The sequence below is a fragment of the Bacillus rossius genome, chromosome 1, assembly GCF_032445375.1.
Source record: "Bacillus rossius redtenbacheri isolate Brsri chromosome 1, Brsri_v3, whole genome shotgun sequence".
NCBI lineage: Eukaryota > Metazoa > Arthropoda > Insecta > Phasmatodea > Bacillidae > Bacillus > Bacillus rossius.
Window position 1 is genome coordinate 379,189,030 of NC_086330.1, and position 23,898 is coordinate 379,212,927.

The 23,898-nt window shown below is 40.3% G+C and overlaps 1 protein-coding gene across 2 annotated transcripts in view; it reads left to right on the forward strand.

Moving 5' to 3' along the window:
• Window positions 1–23,898, forward strand: part of LOC134528584 (influenza virus NS1A-binding protein-like) — a 145,497-nt gene continuing 121,599 nt past the window's right edge. The window contains exon 1 of one of the 2 annotated variants that reach the window (XM_063362335.1): window positions 1–68. The gene's annotated coding sequence lies outside the window, so the exon portion shown is untranslated. The remainder of the gene's footprint in view (window positions 69–23,898) is intronic. The other variant, XM_063362334.1, reaches the window with a different exon arrangement.

Here is a 23,898-nt window from a genome sequence, read left to right on the forward strand (position 1 = left end):
GGCGCGTGTGTTGACTTGCGTCCGTTGTTGTTGCAGCCCCGCCATGGTCGCCAGCCCGCGCCGCTCATGTGAGTACACGCGCGCGCTCTGTGTGCGCGACGACCAACTTGCTTCTCTCGCGTGGCCGCGTTTTCACGCCGTGTCTGAATATTTTTTTTATTTATTGTTGTTGTTAATAGCACAGAAGCTAACATAATCACATAAAAATAAAACATAGGTTTCATACATCCAATGCTGACAACATTATAACATCGTATACATACAAAATCACCTTGGTATACATATACACACCATCCGACTTATAAGTTGGTATTCAAGTCATTGCTGTCTTTTCCATAACAAATAGTTTCGTAAGTGTTTCCTGAACATTTTTAAATGTGGACATTCTCTAATGCAAACTGGCAAATTGTTGTATTCCTGGAGACCTATAGCATATATTGACTGTTGAACTGAAGCAGTCCTATATTGCAAATGGAACTTATTGCAATTACGTATTTTACCTCGGGGGTGATGATTGTTATTGCTGCGCTCTACGCAGTCGTAGTATACATGTAAGACCACATAAAACATACATTTGCAGGCGAGAGAAATGTTTCAGATTAATACGAGTAGAACTTTGCACAGCTGTTGATAATCGATTATTTTTTTATTTTGTTGTTAATAAACTTAATTAAGTGGTTTAGACATCATATTCTTCCAAAATTGTGTGGAAATTTTTATAATGTAGGTACCACCGGCAAATAATTTAATTATAGTGTTTTGTTAAATGAAAATACCACGGAGAATAATTGTAAATAATTGAATGCTGCAATAGAAAATGTATTGTCGTGCTTTCTAGGGGAAGCTTGGATTTTAATTTTGGATTTTAAAAAAAAGTTCCCGATTACTTCATATTTAGCACTCATTTGATCAAAACATCTTAAAGTTCAATATACCAAACTAATCAAAGTGCTTGAAATAATGCAATAGAATGCGCAGTTGTCAAACAATGGTCAATAATTTATTTCGTGGCCGTAACATGCTGTAGGCCAAGCTGAAGTGTTTGGTTAGCGTGTTACTACCCTCCCCCCGAACAAGGATTGCCCCCGAATGACTGCGCGCCAGCCAGAGATTAGGGAAATATACAAATGGAGCATAACGTCCGATTCGAAACGGGGTTTTTTTTTTGGGGGGGGGGGGGGGAATGAAGCCAAAAGTGTACTACACGTACCAATATGGCGGACGTTTGTTTACAAATTTATCATCTGTACCTGTATTGGAGATTAAATTGGAGAAAAATGTCAACCCATATCATTATATTTGTGTTATAAAGATTCGATTTGGACTACTAATATATATATAACATAATAACTAGTTAAATTTTGATATAATTTTCTTCCAAATAGCTTACCTACAGTCGTTAACAAGAACAGGCTAGAACCGTTAATACAAAATAAACAAATGTTCGCCATATTGGTATGTGAAAACGGAAGCAAAAATGAAAAAAAAAACTGCACATCTGTATCCTTTTTTTAATCTCTGGCGCCAGCTTGCTCGTCCTTGCATTCGGGTAATCTCGGTCGCACTCGTGCTCGCTCGGCGCCGATGCCATCTTGCTGGACGCTTGGCGCGCAGCGAAGCTTGCCACATTGTTGCCGCAAGAGCGCCGCAACGGTTCCAGAATTTTCGATAGGTGATGACTCGTGAGTAGATTTTGTGTTTACCTTTCTGCTCTCGCCCCGTTTATATCAAGACATCCCAACGCTACCTTGAAGTATTTCACGATATATATTTATTTATATATGTATACTATGCTGAATTATTTAACGATTTGAAATTTTTGGGGGGATAGAAGAAAACTGGCAGGTTACATATTGAATATATTCTCATATTTGAAAATAACTCCATCGACCCCTTCTAATTACATAGGTTGGCACCAAAGTATTTAATTAGTAACATTGCATCCAATACTATATTTTATTTGGAAATTATATTAATAACATGTATATTTTACTAGCCACGTTGCGAGTAGCCAGAAAAGTTTTCAAATCCACTCGTTTGGTCGGTGCGAGAGGCGAGTTGACGTGTCGGTTTGATTTACAGCGAGCATCGTTTTACCGCAAGTTTGACCGGCGTTTTTTGACGTGACGTCTAATAAATCGATGAACGCCGGCTGCACGCACGAAAAAGTGTCCCGTTACGCTGTGTTCCGTTACGCTCATTGTTCCGTTACGCTGTGTTCCGTTACGCTGTCGGCGAGTGCAGTAATAATAGGTTATGTTACAATTGACTAAAAAATTATGGTGATTCATATAATTGATGATATATATTTGATTAGAGTTTATATGAAAACTAGTTCATAATTATATTCAAACTTTATAGCTAAACGTCAGTTTATAAAATTAATTACAAGTCATCTACACGTGAACTGTTTCGTCGACTGTTTATAAAGTGAAGTGATAAGTTAATGTGGTTTTCATTGCTTATTACAACAACAATTTCGGCAATAAAGGTTAATTATTCTTGCATTTTAAAAATCTGATTACTAGTATATTTTCAAGTATTTATTCTTTTATTATGAAAATTAAAATGATTCAATTTTATTCATAAAAGTATGCAATAATTTCTTCAATGTTTTGTTATGACGTCACGTTAAACCGACTTTACAGACAACCAATTTTTTTTTCAGATCATAATCAACAGCGAGCCATGAACACATGCTAGGTGGTCTCACGTGTAGCTATGACATAACGCCGTAACAATTTTTTTTTTATATGTGTAACATCATGGCTCTCAGTATACGGCATTTGGTGGGAGTAATGTAAATGGTACGGAAGTCGCATGGAACGGAAATGTGTAACCACGGTGCTGCCATCTATGGCTGATGGCTCGAACCAAAGTTCACAAAGCCTAAGGAAAAAAAACTTTATAATATAAACTGTTTAATGAATTTTAACAAAATGGGCAGTATTTTAAGAAAATTCCTTGTCGAAAATCAGGTTCAAAGCCGGGGTGTAGTATTTTTTCAAGTCTTTTTCGCTTTCATTGGAGCTGTTGCATTATATAGTTTTAAAGTGATTCGATACTCGACCTAGCTGCTCCGATAAAATTAAATATAGCGGCGGGTGCGGAAACTACTTGTGATTCGCGTTCATAAAAGTAGTTTAAAAAACGATTTGCGTATATTTATCACGCTTGTTTTTTTTCTTCTCAGATAGTATCAGTCTAATGGCGTGGTAGAATTCATTGTCATGTCTTAATCTAAGACAGACTAATTTTATTTTATATACCATTGTCGTTCTTTAAGATAGGTGAGGGAGGGAGCTAAATATAATATGAAGGAGCAAGGGCCGGTTACGGGTTTAAATTTGAATAATTATTTCACAGTTAATATTTTTCCCCCCTTTTAACTGGTAAATGTATATTGAGGAACAACTCTGCCTTGGCCCGTAGTAAGGAAGAATCATCGAAGCATTTTCCTGCGGTGATTTCGGGAAACAATTGAAAACCGAAATCAGTGCTGGTCAAACCGGGATTCCAGCCGGAGTCTTCTGAAATGCGATTCCGATGCCTTACACTGCGCCATTTTTATTTTTTTTTTCACTACCAAACAGCCAATGATCAGCTATTTAATGACTTACTATTGAAATGTTTGCTCACAAGATTGTCATTTAACAGTCCATTGAACTGCGTGACACGAATAGTATAATATATAATTTAAAAATTTCCATCCAACAATATGATGCATTATTTAGTATCAAAATTAAAATTATAATTGAAAAGTATGAGATGGTTCAGACCAAAAAATAAACTTTGATAGTGGGATATTATTTAAAACATATTTGAAGTTATCTGTCCAAATTTGATGGATAAAATTGGAAGCCATTGTACATCTAACACTACTGTGGTCAAGTATTTGACCAAAGGAATGAAACGGTAGTAACAGACATGCTCATATTTCTTAAAGTTTGTAAAGAAATTACTGTGCCACTTTGACATAGTCGGTATTGTGATCATATTTTCTGAACAATTATTTTTGAATCGTTCCACAATGAGTGACGAAGATTTCTATCTGTGCCAGTGCTAACACATTACTCACCTACGGGCTATGCAACGTCTACTTTCTCTGCTTCGGCAGTCCCAAGGTTATTGCACAGACACGGAATGTGTTGATCTTATGGAGACAATACGTCTCGGCAGGTTCGGCATACAAAAGATCGCTCGCCTGTGCCTCGGATGCTGATTGTACGAAAGAAAATGCGGCGCTGGTGTTTCGAAGTCCGCTTGCGGTATTGGATTCCAAGTATGACCTTAACAACGCAAAACTCTAATTTTTTTTTCTGTACAAATCTACGCGATTTTTTTTCCCTCCTATTAAAGTTAAATATTACGTAGCCTTAAATTTGCAATGTTTGTGATATTAACTTGAACTTGAACGTGTTTGCCTGGTTTGGTTGACCGTTTTCATACTACATCCGTAACCGATTTATTTAGATTAAAAAAATAAAGTGTGTCCAAATTTTAATGTACCAGTTTCAATGGTATACTATAACAGTTTAATTTGAACTATTTTCAACAAATCATACATTTTTTTTTTTTTTTTTTTACAAATGTTATATATGTGTTCACATCCAAACCTAATTCTTCCCACACTTTAGTTAAAACGTCCGGAGTAATGGTAGCAATGGCATCTTCAATTCTGTGTCTCAACTCTGGGAGATCATTGAGTAGCGGCGGACGTAGACACGATCTTTTATAAAGCCCCAAAAGAAAGAATCACACGGCGTTGTGTCAGGAGAACGTGGAAAATAGCTCTTGTCGTCTCGACCATTACGACCAATCAAATGGTCAGGGACTTCGACGTTCAACCACTCTCGCACAAAGAGATTCCAATGGGAAGGGGACTCCATCCTGTTGTCAAATAAAGTTTATAGGTTCATCCTCTACTAATTGGAAAGCATCATTCTTTAGCGATGCAGGCGAGAAAACAACAAAGCATCAGTACTCGTGCATGCGCTTATCTAAAACTGTTTGAGTTACTCTTTGATTGTGACCTTGAACCAACTCTTTTCAGCGCTTACAGTTGATACTACGTATTAAATTTTATAGCTGGGACATTTTTTTAAATGGAAATACTGTACCTACAATAGATGTAAAAAAAAATTATATATGCAGTACGTATGGAGGAGGAAAAAAGGATGGAAGCGGTATGGAGAGTTATGTGAAACAAGTTTCGAGAAGCAGAACTTGTAGTGAAGCTGTTTTTGTCGACTGACTCGCTAGCACCAGTAGGTTACGAGCTGGCGACAATCGACGGTTGGTAGTTTCAAGGGCGCCCGTGCGTCTCATGGCCGCTGGAGTTACGTAACGCGGCGACAGCCGACGGGGGCTTATCTGGAAAAACCAGGTCGGGTTTGTAAAACCCGCTTCTTGATTGCGTGCGGCGCTGCTGATGACGTCTGGGCGGGGTTAATAGACGTACCATAACCATGCTCTGTGCCATCATGTCGTAATTATGGTACGCGCCACAACCATGCTCTGTGTCCAATCAAACTAAATAGTCGAAATTACGCAATAAAACCGCGATTTGGAAAAGGTTTCGAAATGTGTACATTTTTGCGGGGTGCTGTCATAACTTAGAAACACACAACTTAGAAACACATAACTTAGAATTTTCTAAGTTATGACTTTCTACGTTATGACGTTTCTAAGTTGTGTGGTTCTGTGTGGTGTGTTTCTAAGTTATGACAGTTCTGAGTTGCGTGTTTCTATGTTGTGATAGTTCTACGTTATGACGTTTCTAAGTTGTGTGGTTCTGCGTTGTGTGGTTCTGCGCTGTGTGGTTCTGCGTTGTGTGTTTCTAAGTCGTGCGTTTCTAAGTTACATGGATTTTTCCAAGTTTTCTAAGTTATAACAGTTCTAAGTTGTGACTTTCTAAGTTATGTGGTGTTCCCCCTTTTTGCTGCGATGCTTGTTGGAATTTTGCTCCACCAGCTGATATAAATAATTATCTTTATTTCCATAGTGAAGGATTCTTATGATTGACATCAGTTTCTGATGTGTAACGTCTTAGCTCTCTGTATACAGCATTTGGTAGGAGTAATTCCTTGAATGAAACGGAAAAGTGTAACCACGGTGCTGACATTTGTGGCTGATGGCGCTAAACGTCCAGAAAGACAAAGAGAAATTTCAAAGTATTAACTGAGTAATGAATTTGAACAAGATGGGCAGAATGATAATAAAATTCCTTGTCAAAAATCAGGCCCAAATCCGGGGTTTAGTATTTTTCCAAGGGGTATTTTTTTTTCCTTGAGGGCGTAGACAGTTTGCATTTCGCGGGGAGATATTCATTTACATTGTCAATTTTTTTCTAGGCCATTATTTTTTTTTAACTTGACAGCCTCAGAAAATCTATTTAACGTATAATAAACACAAATATATTTTTTTAAATATATCTGTAGTACGTTTACAAAAGAAAATTGGCGCCTTCTGCGAGATGTTGGGAGATCTTGGGTCTTTGTTTTTTTTTTAGTTTAATTTAATAATATTGCCCTTTTTTACTGCAGAATCAATATATTAAATGAATCCAATCATTCTTAAAACGGCCTATTTGCAATTTTTGTCCAGGAGGTAACTAATGACATTACCACATTAGTTTGTTTGTACATTTAACGAAGCCAAAATAAATGTACAAACAAACGGGTCGTTACCACAACGCCGAAATACCATAACGCCGAATGTCAAAACTGACCACAACGCCGACAGCTAGAAAACTGCTGTGTACCACAACGCCGAAATAACAACTGAATGAATTTGTGTGTGTTTCTTAAATGTACCTTGACGCCGAAATACCGCAATGAAACCTAACCTTACCTAACCTAACCTAGCGTAATATAACCTAACCTAACTTAACCTAGCCTAGCCTAACCTAGCCTAACCTAACCTAGCCTAACCTAGTCTAACCTAACCTAGTCTAACCTAACCTAGTCTAACCTAACCTAGCCTAACATAACCTAGTCTAACCTAACCTAGTCTAACCTAACCTAACCTAGTCTAACCTAACCTAACCTTTTGGCAGTCCTGCAATGACATTTTTCGGCGTTAGTGTTTTTCTAAGTTACGTGTTTCAATGTTATGACAGTTCTAAATTGTGAGTTTCTAAGTTGTGATAGTTCTAAGTTATGACTTTCTACGTTACGACGTTTGTGAGGTTCTGCGTTGCGTGTTTTTAAGTTACGACAGTTTTAAGTTGTGAGTTTCTACGTTGTGATAGTTCTAAGTTATTACTTTCTAAGTTACGAAGTTTTTAATTTGTGTGATTGTGCGTTGCGTGTTTCTAAGTTACGTGTTTCTAAGTTGTGATCGTCCTAACTTATGACAGTTCTAAGTTATGTGGATTTTTTCCAGGTTTCTAAGTTTTGACTGTTTTAGTTGTGTGTTTCTAAGTTATGTGTGGTTCCCAGCAGCTGTGTGTCTCCGCTGCTCACCAGTCCAGCCATGTCACAACCAGCCGTGTGCCCGACGTAAAAGTATTCGATCCTCACTTTTGACGAATCACCAAAAACCCTGATCAAACTCACTTTTTAATTTACAAACAGAAGCCGCGAAATCAGGGTGAGTAGGTGTTCCAAAGAAGTTTTATCAGCGGGTGTTTGATATTAACTAGGTTTTTTTATTACCTTGTTAAATAGCCACAGTTTAATTAAACCAACAATGTTTTCCAACGATTGGTCTCTTTGAATTATGAGCTATGCGGCAAGCGTCCAATTACTAAACCATTCTACGAATTAATAGAAAGTAATCAAGATCCTGAATGGCTTTTTTTGTTTGGCCTAATCTTCATCTCTCTCTCTCTCTCTCTCTCTCTCTCTGTCGTTTACTCTTTCGTTGACTATTTCCCTCTTTACCTCTCCTGGGCTGTTCCTTTATTTATTGTTGACGTAAATATTTCACATCGAAATTTATTAAGTACCTTCACTTTTAGATCTCACGTGCTTAAACTTATTGCTAAATATTTTTCATTTTCTTGAAACAATTGGCGTAAAATTTGTAAATGCGCAAAAAAAAAAACTTGTATATATTGCACTAGAGATCTCGGAGAATATATTGATGAAAACGTAATACGTCATTAAGAATGTTTTCGAACCCTGACTTTATGGTTCCCCCCCCCCCCCCCCCCCCCCCCCCGGATATTCTGCGGTATAATTAACTAGAGGGTAAGTTTGGGAACGTCCACACGCGATGCCTTAGCGATCGATGTACGAAATAAGTTAGAGGACTGGATGTACGTAGCCCTCTGCAAACGTCACAAACCAAACATCGGCTCCCTACTTGCCGAATGGACAGTCGGGTGGTGGTTGTGATGAATTCCATGAACGATGAATGCGTTTGTTTACATTTGGTGTACTCGCCGAAGATGTGTAAATGTGTTGTAGGCGCAGGGAAGCATTTTTTCGGTTTTGCTTGTGCCATGTTAAGTTTTCTAAAGAAGATGCCGTTTGTCTTTGTCCTCCAATTTTTTTTTGTATTGAAACAGCAGTTTTCACGTAGGTGCTTCAAATAGATTATCTTGAGAAAAATAATTTAAAAAATACTGGAATACTTTCGTTACTATGTACATAGACTCATCGGCATGTTTGTCATACATTGTTTTTGGGTTGTGACATTCGTGAGTTCGACTTATCTCCTGGCATGACTAAATTTAAAGATACATAGAAATACTGTTACGAAAGCGAGAGACCAGACTGCGACGCGCGCCAGGTTCGGAGCTGGCTGGCGGCCCCGCACGGCCACTGACGTCACGCGCCGTCCACTGACGTGAGGCATGCCGCACGCATACCTGGCCGGATTACAAGGGTCCTCGCTACCCCCCCTTCCCCCTCTGCCCGTCCCACATCGTCCTACCTCGGCGCCGTTATCTGTCGCTGGGCAGCGAACAGACGCTGCTTTTCTCGACGCTTCGGGCGTCGCGTCGGGTCGGCGCGGGATGACGCGACTGGCCCCAGCTGCGCTCGTCACTTCTAGAAGGGCGCCGGGGTCTATATAAGCCTGGACGCCGGCCTCCGCGGGAGTTCCGAGCGGATCCCGAGCGAAGGGAAGTGCGACGGCGACGGAGTCCCGCGGCGGAGACCCACGAGGGGTGCTGCGGCGAGAGTTGCGCCAGAGGTGCGGCCCAGCGAGGTGTGCGGCGTGTAAGAACTCGAGACACTGATTGACCATGGAAAAAATAATATCCGATTGCGAGAAATTGTTGATTAGGCATGTATGAGTAAGATTAATTATTACTGTTAATATTAGTAACCAATAAAACTGTATAATAAAAACTTCATTGGGCTATCCCTATACGAACCCAGCAGTTCTCCCAAACATTATAATAAATCGTGACAATACATACATAAATACAATTTAGAAAACTTATAGCCCAGATTATTTTTGCAGCCGACAGGTCTCGTAAAGGGGTGCCTGCAGTTTTAACACACGCTCGGAATCGGACCTTAAACTTTGTATTCCCGCCCGAAAGACGCAACACTGCTCCAACTCCTTCAACTGTTTCTGCGGCGCGACTGAAGCAGAGTTGCGAGGCTCAGGAAACACTCTCCAAGTCCACGCGTGAGGTAGCGAGATACATCGTTCAGTGCCGCCAGTGATTCCACAAACCCCCTCCGCTTGTGTGTACGAGTACTGTTGGTAACCACATGCGTATCTTCCGAATTACTGTTTTAAGTTCTTTTGATTTTTAATGCTATTGACGTTTTTGACGTGACTTCTAATAAATCGATGAACGCCGGCTGCACGCACGAAAAAGTGTCCCATAACGCACATTGTCCCGTTACGCTGTGTCCCGTTACGCTTATTGTACGCTTGCGCCGCATCTATCTCTCTTCCACTCGATTGGAACAACCATCGATTTGACTTTTTCGAGGCACATTAAACTTGAAACACTCCCATTCGTTTCCTACTTTTCCTATCATCCTCCTATCCTTAACAGAATAACACAGATTGGAAGAAGTTAAATAGCAAAAATTTGTATAAAAGTTATAGTTAAAATAATCTGTTCGTTAAAGTAATAAACATATTTGAATTAATGAGTGCAAATAAAAGTAAATTTATCAATTAAATTGTATATTTCATTTCACTCCTTCTTTGTATCCATACAAAATAGTGATAATTCAATAAAAATGATTCAATTTTATTCATAAAAGTATGCAATCATTTCATCAATGTTTTGTTATGACGTCACGTTAAACTATCGTCCGTAAACCGACTTTACAGACAACACAATTTTGTTTTACTTGATACTGAGTCATATGTTGCATATACATTGCAAATATATTTGTCTAAGTTGCAGATAAACATAGCCACGTTTCTTGTCTGGTTGGTAGCTGCCTGTGAGCTTGCATGACAGTAGACGCATGCGCGGCATCGTGTGCCATCGCGCGCCATCGCCCCGGTGACTAGCGCTGCCCGCCAAGCAGGCGTGCGTGGCGGATGGCATACGTGCTAGGCGCTGTGTTATCCGTGCGTCTTTCGTGGATCGTATAGCGCGACATTGAAATATAAACATATAATTCGAGAAAATATAAAACGATACAGAACATGAAAAAATTATTGTTGTCAATCTGAAATTTATTTGTTGCGAAATATGATTAAGATATGCAAGGTCGCAAATCAAAAATATAAACCGTTTATTTATTTAAATAACTGCTATTCAAGAAAACGAACTTGTCACAATTATTAAAAAATATTGGTTTTTTAGTGGACTCTCAATTTTTTAACAGCTACGAACAGCGTTTTTTACACAAAAATATTTTAAAGAATTCCTAATTAAGGTTTGGAACCTTTTTATTCCGAAGACTAAAGCTATTTCTGTACTTAAATTATGGATAGTTGAAACGAATTTTTTTTCTTCGGTTATTTAATTATTTCACGGAGACGTAGTTTGAAATTAGTCCTTTCTCCGGGTGCAATAAGGCGCCCAATTTGTTTTCAACAAGGCGTTCCTCGTGTCTTCTGGAGAAGGCGCTGGTCATTAACGAGGCTGTATCACGCACTCGACGAGTGTACCAGTTTAATAATTCGTGCTCTTCATCCTGAACTTCTTTAACATTACATGACTCCATGGTTTACCTTTTTTTAAACTTTCTTTTGAATTATAAGTTTTATATCGTCTGATAGCTGACTGTAGGCATGCCTGATTCTTTGCAATTGAACCAAATTACTCTATTTTTAGTTCTCATATATTGCCTGACCATACACTACTTAAGTGGTCTTTTTCAGGCGTGATGAATTATTTTTCTACCTTAAATGACTAATATGATACGAAATACAATTTTAGCCGTTAAACTACTTACAACAAAGACGTTTGTTTATTCTCTATCTACGATCTAATGAATTGAAAACATCCTAAAGTATCTTACAATTTGCAATTATTTCGACGTAAGGCTTACATAAATCGTGGAACGGAAATTGATCTGTGCCGATGTGTGCGCTGCTACCGTCGTTGTGCTGTCCATAGTACTTGTTTATCTTCATCGTTGTGTTTATATGTTTTCCTGCGTTGCCTGCATTTGATCTGTTTAGTCGTTGTTAGCCCACTGTGTTCGTCTGTGTTGTTTTATTATTTTTCACGACTAAGTTCCTTCAACTGAATTCTTGTGCTGTCTGGTATTTCGTGTTTCAACTATTTTTGTCCGTGCTGTCGTCGTTGTGTTGCCCATGATACTTGTTTAGTTTCATTGTTGGTTCCGTTTGTCCGGCATCAGCCGTGTCAGTCTTGTTTTATGTGAATTTTTTTTTTTTCGAGATTTTTCCGTGACAAAGAATGCAAAACTGCAATGGCGTATGTCCAGAAAAACTGCATGGTAAACATTTACAAGGAAATTTCCTCGAAAATATAAGCCTTAAGGGGGTGCCTCCCATTTCAGGTCATGATTTTATATTTACAGTAATTCCAGATAAACTTGTATACTTTTTCAATTGTTCAACTTTCCCGAAATGAAAAATATATACATACAGCGCATACTTTTGCATAATTTTTATAAAGTTTTTTGGTTGTACAAATAATGAGAATTTAGGTTTAACTGCAATGCCGCTGGCTACTATGGTTTGAATTTATTTCAGAAAATATTAATTAATTTTACCTGGCCATTTCAAAATTTCTCAAATTTGTTACGATATTGACAGCCAAGAAACATTAAATGTGTTTTTGTGATATAAATGCGAACCGTATCATGAAGTAGTAGCCAGTGGCACGGCAGTTAAACCTAAAAAGTTTCAGTTCTGCAATAAATTGAATTCTCCTTATTTGTACAACCCCAAAAAAAAGTTCAAAATGTAACTCTGGCAACTAATTATGCAAAAAATTATGAACTGTATATATTTTTCATTCCGTGAAAGTTGAACAATTGAAAAAAGTCTAAAAGTTGATCAATGATTAATGTAAAATACAAAATCGTGACCTGAAATGGGAGGCAACCCCTTAAGGACCGAACTATTTATTGCGTTCCGACATAGTTCAGTCAAAGTAAGGCTAAGCCAGTATTGCTGTGGGTGGATGACAGTGAACCGCTCAGCGTGTTGACGGACATACGTGACGGGTCATTGTGAGTGCAGCTGTACTCGACGACGTGTTTCTGCGCCAGTTGATTACGAGCACACACTTTGCGTTATAAATTGCGGTAAACAACGAAGGTTGCGGAGAATAACGCAAGAAGAAGCAACGTGATTACGAACACATCATTATTCGTTAAACACCGAATACCTATTGATGACGTTGTGACGGTATATACCGCAACTTTTGAGTACGAGCACACATTTAAGGCGGTATTTATCGCAACGTAGCTTCGTTATATTCCACGAATATTGCTGTTGGTGAAACGAAACGACGAAGGTATGTGATATCATTATTATTTAAAATAAGTTCCTTTTGGTATCTGAAAACGAAATTATAGTGGCACAATATAATTTTAAATAGTCGAGAATGATATAAAGCCGTAAAATTAAACATAAAACACTAATGTAAGGTTAGAGTTATTGTGATAATTTTTATCACGTGAACGTTAACGCCGTTTCTGTTTATTGGTTTAGCACATGGACGTTATTTTTAACTATCTACAGTGGTGTTTGCATGGCAACACGCAGGGCTTGCCACAGCACTTGCGTGAAATATTTAACAGCGTCTTTAATAAAAACCACTAAGAAAAGCGAAAATCAAAACTTAAAATGCTTAATTAAAGAATTTAGTATATTGAAAAAAAAGTCAATTAATATTCTTTGCAACTAAATAGATATATTTGACTGACTAAACAGACTCTTCGAGAAACATGTTAATTTTTCAAATGTTGCTTGTCCTCTGACGTCATGGATTCGTACCGCAGCTAAGCGATAACACGGAAAATAACGAAACACGTATCGCAAGGTGGTTCATACTCGTTGTTCGCGGTACGTGTTTCGTTAGCGCGTGAAGAATAACGAGAGTTCTCGCTGGTGTTCACAACCAATCCGCTGCGCCTGGCGAGACTGGAGCCGCTAGGCCGGGTGTACGGACCACGCAATAAACACGAGCATTATTGGCCCAGCTTCAAACTTCCTGCGTTCCCACCTCCCCGTAATATTTGAAGTTGAAGTGTTCGGAAAACGTTCGAAGACGCAGACGTAAAATGTCATGTGCATGGAAGTGACGACGACTCTCTTTTTTTTTTAATTGCACACATTAACGTTTTTCACTTTTTAAACTTTTGAAACAGTGGAAGCAACTAACACTTTTAAAACCAAATGATTGTCAACTTCACTCGTTTTCACGATCTATATACGTGCATGAAATATCAAAATAATACCGTGATTTTTTTTCTTTCGTTTTCTACTATTTAACAGTTTCAAACTGTAGGGTTGGCGATTCTTGTGACTTTCGTGATTTATAAACGACCGTGTTTTTTTTCTTGCGTTGGTTGCGTGTTGTGTCCTTGAAAGACTGGGCTCAAAATCGAAAAAAAAAAAAAATTACCATACCTGTAACAGTACATCGTGTGCACAATAATTAACCTCCATGTTTTCGAATCTACTGATTTACAACTAGGCACAGGACGGCCGTGGGAAATGATTGTATTTCATTTGTGAGACGGACGCATAGCGCAACAGCCAATGAGAGCAGGGAACTGGGACATGTTTATATTTATTTTCCGTAAGTTGGTAAGAAAAACTGTCGGGATATAAATTTGCTCAGGTAATTCTTGATTTAAAAATTAATCAACGTTTATTCAGATATGTGATTGAAGTACTAAAAAGTATATTTGGTTATCTAAAAAGTATATTTGGTTATTTAAATATTGTTTATAAAAATTGTTCTGACCCTATGATTACCTAATAAAATTAATGAGTTGAAAAATATGTTCACAGGCTAACAGGCTGCTCGTAAGCTTTGCGGTAAAATCATATATAAAATATTTATTTACTAACACTACCATTATGTCGGATAAAGCGCGGAGTTTTATTGGCTAAAAATTAACAGTAAGATTTCAATTGTGAACCCACTTCGCACAGATCGTGTAGCGCGCATGACTGTTGTGCGCTCGCTTGTGTTTTTTAATAGTGAACCCAGCCTTCAGTCCGTGTTCCTCCTGTAGTTGAGACCCCGGCCTCATGACCGAGGGACGCAGGTAGCCGCAGGTGGTTGTGGCGACTCTTGCGCGCGGCTGTACGGGCCCAGGCGGGAGGATGGGGCGGCCGACAAGGTCGTCTGGGGGACCCAGCCCCCAGCCAGGAACCCCCCTTCCCTCCTGCATCATTCACACTCCCGCCTGACGGCGAGCCATCGCTGTTTCTTGCTCGGTGGGTCCAGCGATCCAGCTTCCTAGCTGACCTTGGTCCGCGCCTCTCCTGGCTCTCTGTACACCTGCCAGCCAGGGACGTGGCCAGGGAAGTAGACAGGGATGTAGCCATGGACGTGGCCAGGGACTTAGGCCCGAATTCAGAGTTGACCTTCGAAAGCGCATCCAACTCTCATTCATCTGGCAGACTCTCCACCTCTCATACTTCAAAAACGCCTTTCGAATGACTGCCAGCTGAAAGCTTGTTCCCATCCACTTTCAGTGAAGATCTGGCAACATGGCACAAAAATTTTCTTAGATCAAGTACTTGGAGTGTGTGTGGAAAAGCGCCCTATTTCATTTCGATTGTCTTTTGTTTGCTCTCCCGCTGAAAATAATATTTTGTTTGGATTGGACACGAGGTTAGGGTTACCAGACTCTGATAATAAAAAAGGACGACATTCATCTCGCAAAAGGAGGACATTGCACTAAAAAGGAGGAAAATATATATATTTTTAAAAAAAGCCATGAATTAATTACAATGAAGTACGATATTTTACAATGATTTGGCATTTAATACAGTTTCAGTATAAAGAATCAAACAAACTACGCATATACAGCATATTAAAAACACGTGCTTCTGCATGTGCTGCTACCTGTCAAGCTGTCATAGTACTACTTACTAGTGGGATGACTCTGCGGACAGCGCGCGCTTTGCCCAGAGTGTAACTGCAGGAATTATCTCACTTTATAAAAAAGCCGGACATTTTGGAGCATTAAGGAAAATTTGGCCGGACGCAAAAAATACATAAAAAGGAGGACATGTCCTCCTTTTGCCGGACGTCTGGTAACCCTACACGAGGTTGAGAAATTTTCTTAAGATGGATACGTTGCCTAAAATTATAGTGTTTTCTCCAGATGAAAAAGCGATTATTTTTGATCTCGTGAGAAAGCAAAAAACCGTAATCGAAAACAAAACAAAAAAAAAAAAGATGCAGTTTCTTACAGAGAAAAAAAATTGTGTTTCGAACTCTTGATCCCGACAAAAATCAAACGGGTCTGCTAAATTTCTTATATACCTTCGCGGAACTGGATTTTCATTTTTAAGATCATCAAAAAATTCAAAAACCTCGTCAATGTGATTCGGAAATTCATCCAAATCTTCTGCCATCGCTACAAAACACGTGTCTGATGCACACTTTGCGGGCGAAACGATTTCTTTGAAAACGCATATTTAATTCCAAAACATATTTTACATATCTGCCATATGACAAAAATGTTTTAAACAATTACAAACATACATGAACACGTTTTTATGTGGGAATTATATATTAAAACCAACTGCTCCGCCGATTTTCAACTGAACAGGCATTCGAATGAGCTTCAGACCACATTCACTTTCAAGTGGTTGGCTCTCCTTATCCAGCAGTCAACCAACCACTGAAAAACGTCTCTGCCGAGCAGCTTCAATGGAAAAGCCTTTCGGTGTGTGGATAACCGTCGAAAGAGCTCTCTTCCAGGAAAACAAACAAGCGAAGACAGAATAACAAAATTTTAGCAATATAGCGACCTAAGGTTACAGACGGATTATTTTAGAGGGATTATCGTATTCCTTAGTGGGCTACAATAACTGGACAAGGCGACAAGGCAGTCTAATAACCTAGCAACTCTCAAACACAGACTCAAGAAGCATCTCTGGAACACCTCCTCAGCATGATCACTTTGCGGCTTACCTACTGTAGTCTGTCACGAGCGCGAGGGACCAGGTGCGGAGCTGGCTGGCGGCCACGCAAGGCCGTTGACGTCACGCGCCGTCCGCTGACGTAAGACATGCCACGCGTTCCTGGCCGGATCACAAGAGTCGTCGCTACACCCCCCTCCCCGCTCTGCACCGCATCATATTTTCTGCTTTACAAGCTATCCCCTCTAACCTAACCTAATCTAACCTAACCTAAACTTTCTGAGGATATACCTTTCCAGTGCATATTTGCATTAAAGCCGAAACATTTTTTAAGAAATCGCGAAAGGGTACCTTTCCAGTTTCTACCCAGCTACACTACCTCCACCAAAAGTATGAAAGGTACCCTTTCCGAGGGGATACAATTCAGCCCCCCCCCCCCCCCCCCCCCCCCCACCAACCAACCTTTACAAGGAAGATTTCCTCAAAAATTTAAGCGTTAATGATAAGTTGGCAGCATCTAATTAGAAAAAAAAAATATTATGACGGACGAGCGGATGGTTGAGAATCGCGCGTCTAGTTGACGGACATGACGGATGATTTTGAGTCCAGCTGAACTGCGCAGGAGAACGTTATGCGGGAGAGGGCGAGTGTTGTGGCGTGTTGTGGCGTGTTGTGGCGTGACGCTTCACTGTGGCGGCGCAGTCTCCTTGCAGGTCGACCCGGACGGGAAGCGCTTGTTTGTGTTGGCCCGCGCAGCTGCCGTCCTGGCCGGAGCCACGTCGTGCCGAGTACCGACCGCCTGACTGACGCCGCACAAATTGAAATATTTCCCTTGGGCACGTTCTGCAATGACACGGGAACTAAGATGGATTTTTACTTCCACAATGCACACAAACTTAACAATTGGCAACAGATGAGATTTCATTTAAAGTTAGGAAATATATATTTAATTAAAAAAATAATAATTTAATGTTACGACCTATGTGGGTAAATATGGGTTCGTAAGGGATAACCCAAATAAGTTTTATTACAGTTTTATTAATTACTAATATTTACCTTAATAGTAAATAATTGTACTTAAAAATGTCCGATCTCAAATCACTGGCACTTACACATGTTTATTCTCAAGTCGCTCAAGGTCTTGTCAATTTCGGCAGTTCGCACTCCTCACTGGAGCTGGGCTCGACAGTGGTTCGCCCCTCGCCTCACGCCTGTCCACACACATACAGTCTCGCGCCACTCAGTCGCACTCTCACGGTCCCGTCACTCCGCGTCGCGCCACTCTACGAGGAGGTCTCTCACCCTCTTCGCTGATGTCGCACTTCCCTTCGCTCGCGGAACTCTCCGAACTCTCGGAATTGCCGCGGAAGCCGGCGTCGCGGCTTATATGCCCGTGGCGCCCTTCTCGAACGGACGAGAGCAACTGTGGCGAGTCGCGTCATCCCGGGCCGACCCGACGCCCGAAAAGTCCAGAAAGCCGGTGTTTATTCATGCCACTCCGCGCGGCGGCCCACGGAATTTCCAAGGCCGCTCAGCGATAGGTAACAGCGCTGAGGAAGGAGGACACTGAGGAAGGGGGGAGGGGTGGTGAGGTCGAGCAGTGCTAATGCGCGCATTAAGTCAGTGGCTTCCCAGTTCGTAACACTGCATTATGCATCGAGATCATAAATATATATAAAAAATAAACTACATGCTAATAATATAAGACTATATATTCTTGTACTTGAAAAATTGTTTAATTTATTTTGAACATAACCAACATAACGCGAGTCCACTGCGTCTGTCCTGAGACTGCCGACAGCTGGGTCCTGCACGTTACAAAGCGTTTAGCCTCTGCGTCCAGGGAGTTTAGTTCCTGGCCAAGAAAAAAAAATTCCTACTTTGCCGCTGCCCGCGTCCAGCCCAGACTGTCTCCGTGAGAATTCTTTCTGGTCCCCCGGTTTATAGGCACGTGAAAGGATGCCATTTTCCGACCGTTCCAATCATTCAAGACACCACGCCGAGCTATCTTCGCAGCATCCTAAGAGAAGGAGTTCTAGGCGGCGTACAAGCAACGGAAAGAACGTTGCCAGCGGTGGCTGTGTGACTTCACAATGTTCCTACTTTTGAAGATTTTTAAATGTAACTCATGTTGTCTGTAATAAATTGTCTTTGCCAGTATCAATCCAAATACGTTCAGGACAAACCCTGATACATGTACTTTTATTTTTCGGGTATACTTCGTTCCCGTTTCAAAGTAACCAAACGGAAAAAGAAAAAAAATTAAACAAAATAGTGCTCAAAACGAAATTAGGTATGTAAACATACAATTAAAATGTTTGTTTGCAAATAATTTTTTTGCGCGATTTTTGACGTGATAACGTCTTATAAATCGATGAACGCCGGCTGCACGACTCATTGTCGCGTTCCGCCTGAGCCGAGCGTGCAAGAACCGGCCAACCAGCGTGATCTGCACCATTCAGGCGCGGCTGAGTGAATGTGGCAGCTCTACTCGTCACCACCCGCCGGACTCTGATGACATCCCGTCACCCAGTTCATCTTATCCGTATTCCTTACGGAAATTGGCGCACAATTTTATATTTTAATTTATGTTTCATTCAACCATTTTTTTAAACTGGAAAAAAAATCCATTATTCAACATTTTGACTTTATTTTTTTGTATCGTACTTATTATGTGCGCAGTTGGGAACCACACATAACTTAGAAACACACAACTTAGAAACGTCATAAATTAGAAAGTCATAACTTAGAACCATCACAACTTAGAAACATACAACTTATAACTGTCATAACTTAGAATCACGCAACGCAGAATCACACAACTTAGAAAGTCATAACTTAGAACTATCACAACTTAGAAATACATAACTTTGAACTGTCATAACTTATAAACACGCAACGCAGAAACGTCATAACTTAGAAACACACAACTAAGAACAGGCATAACTTAGAAGATTCTATCTTGTGTGTTTCTAAGTTATGTGTTTCTAAGTTGTGTGTTTCTAAGTTGTGACAGCACCCCTGCGCAGTTGACACTGGAAAACTATTGAGGGACCGGTTTACAAATAGCTTTTAACTATCGGCGGTACAGGAACAACACAAAGCATTAATACCCGGGAAAAAAATCCGAAACCAGTGTTACTCGAACACTTTTTTTGTTGTCATACAGCTGTTTTCATATAAATCTACAAATATCTGTAATATTACACAAAATTTGTGTTCCATTTACAAAACAAAAAAAATACAATGTACTGGTGTTTTTGACGTTAAATTTCACAAGTACAGTTTTGTCTAATCGTTGACAGAAACAAAATACGTGTACCTAATCATGTTTGTTACCAATTATTTATCCCTGTAACCCAACGATGTATGCCTCAGTCGGCGACCGTTATGTCTTATATCGTGCAGACTCCGCAGTCGCCAGGCAACTAGTCACTGTGATCGCCCAAGTGAAGGGAGACCCTGATTGGTGCTAACTAGAGGGCGAGTCGTGTGTGGACTCCTGTAAGGGGGGGGGGGGGGGGAGGGAACACGGCTCAGCCTGGTATCAGTGGTGTGACGCACGTTTCATATCTTCCACAGAGCGACCTTCTACCGTCAGTTGGTAGGTACTACACGAGTCAAACAAGACATGTATATGCCTTTCGCAATCGGTATCTTGGCATGCCAAAAACTGGCCCTTTTTTTCTCTGCCTGTCGGTAAGAATTGATAACCCTAATAGCTTGACTGGCGCATTAGTATTTTTTTGTTTTACCATGAGATTGCCTGATGTTTTGTTTAAATTTTTTGTTTCATGCTTCAAGATGTTACTACTACCAATGGCCCAGAATCTAAATCTTAAATATCTATCTCTGTCTACATCTATATATTTCTAAATCTCCCTATTTCTATCTCTAGTTATCTTTCTATATCTTCATCTCTCTCTGCATATGTGGATTAAATTGAATTTAATTGCACTACAACCCATAATCTGGCATGAAATTTCACCACGCTAATGGACTCTAGTAGTTGAAGCTCCTTCTTATCATATGGCATAGTCCTATGTCCGATTGCAAATTCTCGCGAGTATAATAAGTCTCGGTCACATACACCATGTCGATTGTTTCGTTTTCGCGTCATTTGTTTTATTTAAGGGCTATTCCTAACTAGCTTTGTTGTTCTGCCGCGGATTGCTTCAACATATATTAACTGAGTGAAATATAATGAGCACCAGAAAGTCGCGCAAGTAATGTTAATTATGAAGACTTTGTTACCTTTTTACACTCATGATATTACACTAAGTGAAATAGTTTTTAAAATTTCGATTGAAAATTTTATAAATGGCTCCCAAACAAAAATAACGAAAAAAGAAATCAACATGGTATGAGAGACCGAATCTTAATTATGCATTACTACCGTTATGAAATTGTGATTATCAATATGGCTTTGACCTTTTACAAATGGGAGATAACATTCAGAATTTTATCTGGTGACGAAAGTGGTAGTAATATAGTAATGTAGTAATGTAATTCCTCTTTTGAACCATCAGCATCAGAGACCACTGAGATTCGTGCCTTTATATCCCGACGCTGTTCGAGAGCATGAAAGTGGATGTCTGTTCTGAAGTTGATGTCAACTATTTAGCAATTGGATAGCACAACAAATCGTAGCTGAGTAAAGGATTATATGCTATTAATGTGTTCAATAGCTTGAAAAGAACTCGCCCGGAAGAATCGTAAATATGCCATCATGAAGTGAATATTGCGAAACAAACATAATACCAACACATCTGCAAGAAACTTGACGGATGGACGGATGCATTTATAATCTCCAAATACATATCTGCTAGGTTTTCCAGTGTCAAATTATTCTATCAGAAAAATTGTGAAAATTTGTTTGATTCCTTAAACGCTTACATAGGTAATTGTTTTTCAAATCATGTTCGAATACATTTAGAAACAAAAATCGTCCGATTCAACAGAAGTGTAGTTAATTACGCATGGAAACTCTGAAAATGTTGAAATTAATATCAGAGTAAAAAAGAAATATTGATTTTGATGAGTTTAAAGTGCATAGCTAACATACGATGGTTATTTTTTTTCAACCTCCGATCGGCTGTAATAAAAAAACGGGAATGAATTGGGAAATTATTTTAATGTCAAAAGAAACGTACATCTTTACTCTATTTTTCCACATAATCACCGTGCAGATTGAGGCATTTGTCGTACCGATGCACCAGCTTTCCAATACCCTCTGCATAAAATGATGCCTCTTGCCTATTCAGCCACGTTTTAACAGTGCTCTGCAGTTCATCATTGGTGTTGAAGCGTCGTCCTCCAAGCCACTTTTTCAACGTGGGGAAAAGGTGATAGTCACTCGGTGCCAAATCCGGACTGTAAGGAGGGTGATCAAACACTTCCCATCGAAATCTTGCAAGGAGTTGTTGTGTTACGGCGGCACTAAGCGGTCGGGCGTTGTCATGAAGCAAGACAACACCAGATGTCAGCATTCCTCTCCGCGTGTTGCGTATCGACTGTCTTAGCCGTCGTAGTGTCGCGCAGTATGCAGCAGCATTGATTGTTGTCCCTGGCTCCATGAAATCAACCAGTAGCACACCTTGGTGATCCCAGAACACTGTAGCCATCTGTTTCTTGGTGCTGAATGTCCGTTTGAACTTTTTCAGCTTGTTTGGAGAATAGGTGTGCATCCACTGTTGTGATTGAAGTTTTGTTTCTTCATTATCGAAATGAATCCATGTTTCATCACCTGTCACAATTTGAGTCAAAAAGTGTTCACCATCGTCTGCGTAACGCAGCCAAAACGACAAGGCTGATGCCATTCGCCGCTCCTTGTTGATGTCAGTCAACATCTTGGGTACCCATCGGGCACAGATTTTCCTGTATCCGAGATTATCTGTAACAATGGCGTATAGGGCTGATCTTGAAATGAGCGGAAATTGTTCAGACAGTTCTGAAATTGGGAATCGACGTCTCTCACGAACAACTGCATAAACTCTCTGAACTGTTTCATCTGTTGCTACCGACTTCCTTCCTTGGCCACCTTCATCATGAACATCAATACGGCCTTCGCGAAATTTCCGACACCGCTCTCGCACAACGCCATCGCTCATAAAGTTTTCACCGTACACAACACTCATTCGGCGATGGATTTCTGCTGCAGTGTGCCCTTCTGCCTGTAAGAAACGGATGACTCCACGCAGCTCGAATTTCGCCGTACAGTTTATCGTTGCAGCCATGTTGACATTCCCATAACCAAGCTTCAACTGAGGTGTGAGTTGGCCGCTCCACATGGTTGGTGGAAGGGGGTAAACACTACGAGACGTGTCGATTCGTGCACGAGCGATTAGGGTATCGATTAATGGGCATGCCATGGAGAAATGAAACTGTAATCACACTGCAGGGTACTGTTAAAACGTGGCTGAATAGGCAGGAGGCATCATTTTATGCAGAGGGTATTAGAAAGCTGGTGCATCGGTACGACAAATGCCTCAATCTGCACGGTGATTGTGTGGAAAAATAGAGTAAAGATGTACGTTTCTTTTGACATTAAAATAATTTCCCAATTCATTCCCGTTTTTTTTATTACAGCCGATCGGATGTTGAAAAAAAAACCCTCGTAGATTTTAAAACTAATATAACTACACAGTTAAGTTTTCTCAACAGTTGGCAGCAGGTACAAGGGAAAATATATTAACTTACGACGGACGAAGGGAGTGATGTAAATCCATCGGTGGATGACGGACAGACGCGACGGGTCATTGTAATTCTTCAGGGGCGTATCTGCGTTAGCGAGGCGGGATGATAAGCGCGACGCTCGCTGGTGCTTCTAGCGCGGTGTCTCCTCTGGACTGGCGCGCAGTCTTCTCCCAGTGCACATGAGCGGTGACCGTAACATTATATTGCGGGGAAAGGAAGATAAAGGTGTAATGCAAGTCCCGTAAGTGGTTTCAAGATTCTGTACCGGTTGTTTTATGCCTAAAAATTTACCCTGAAAACACGCATTTTAGCCATAGTCTGAACACTTTAATCCAGAAACCAAACCAGTTGTCTGCCCTTAGCAGATTTTAAATGCTTTTGTAAGCATACCCCGCTCGGATGTCTCGAGAGGTTGTTCCTGGAGGGCAGCCTTCTTTTCACAGACGAGAGAGCCAAACACCCGATCGTGCATCTTCGGTTTTTTTTTTGTTCATTGTAAATAAATATGGCGGTGTTGATAAAAGGATACTAATGGTCAATTAGGTTAGGTTAGCTACATTATAAATAGGTACTTTAAAACATTGTGGACGGTTGATTTGGTTAGGATAGCTACGTTAAAGATACGGGAAAAAAAAGCATGAACTTCGGGGAACTTCGGGTTTTGGCTCTCTCGTCTGCGGAAAAGAAGGCTGCCCGTTCCTGGAGCTGAGCGCCCCGGGTGTTGCGTCGACCACCCCG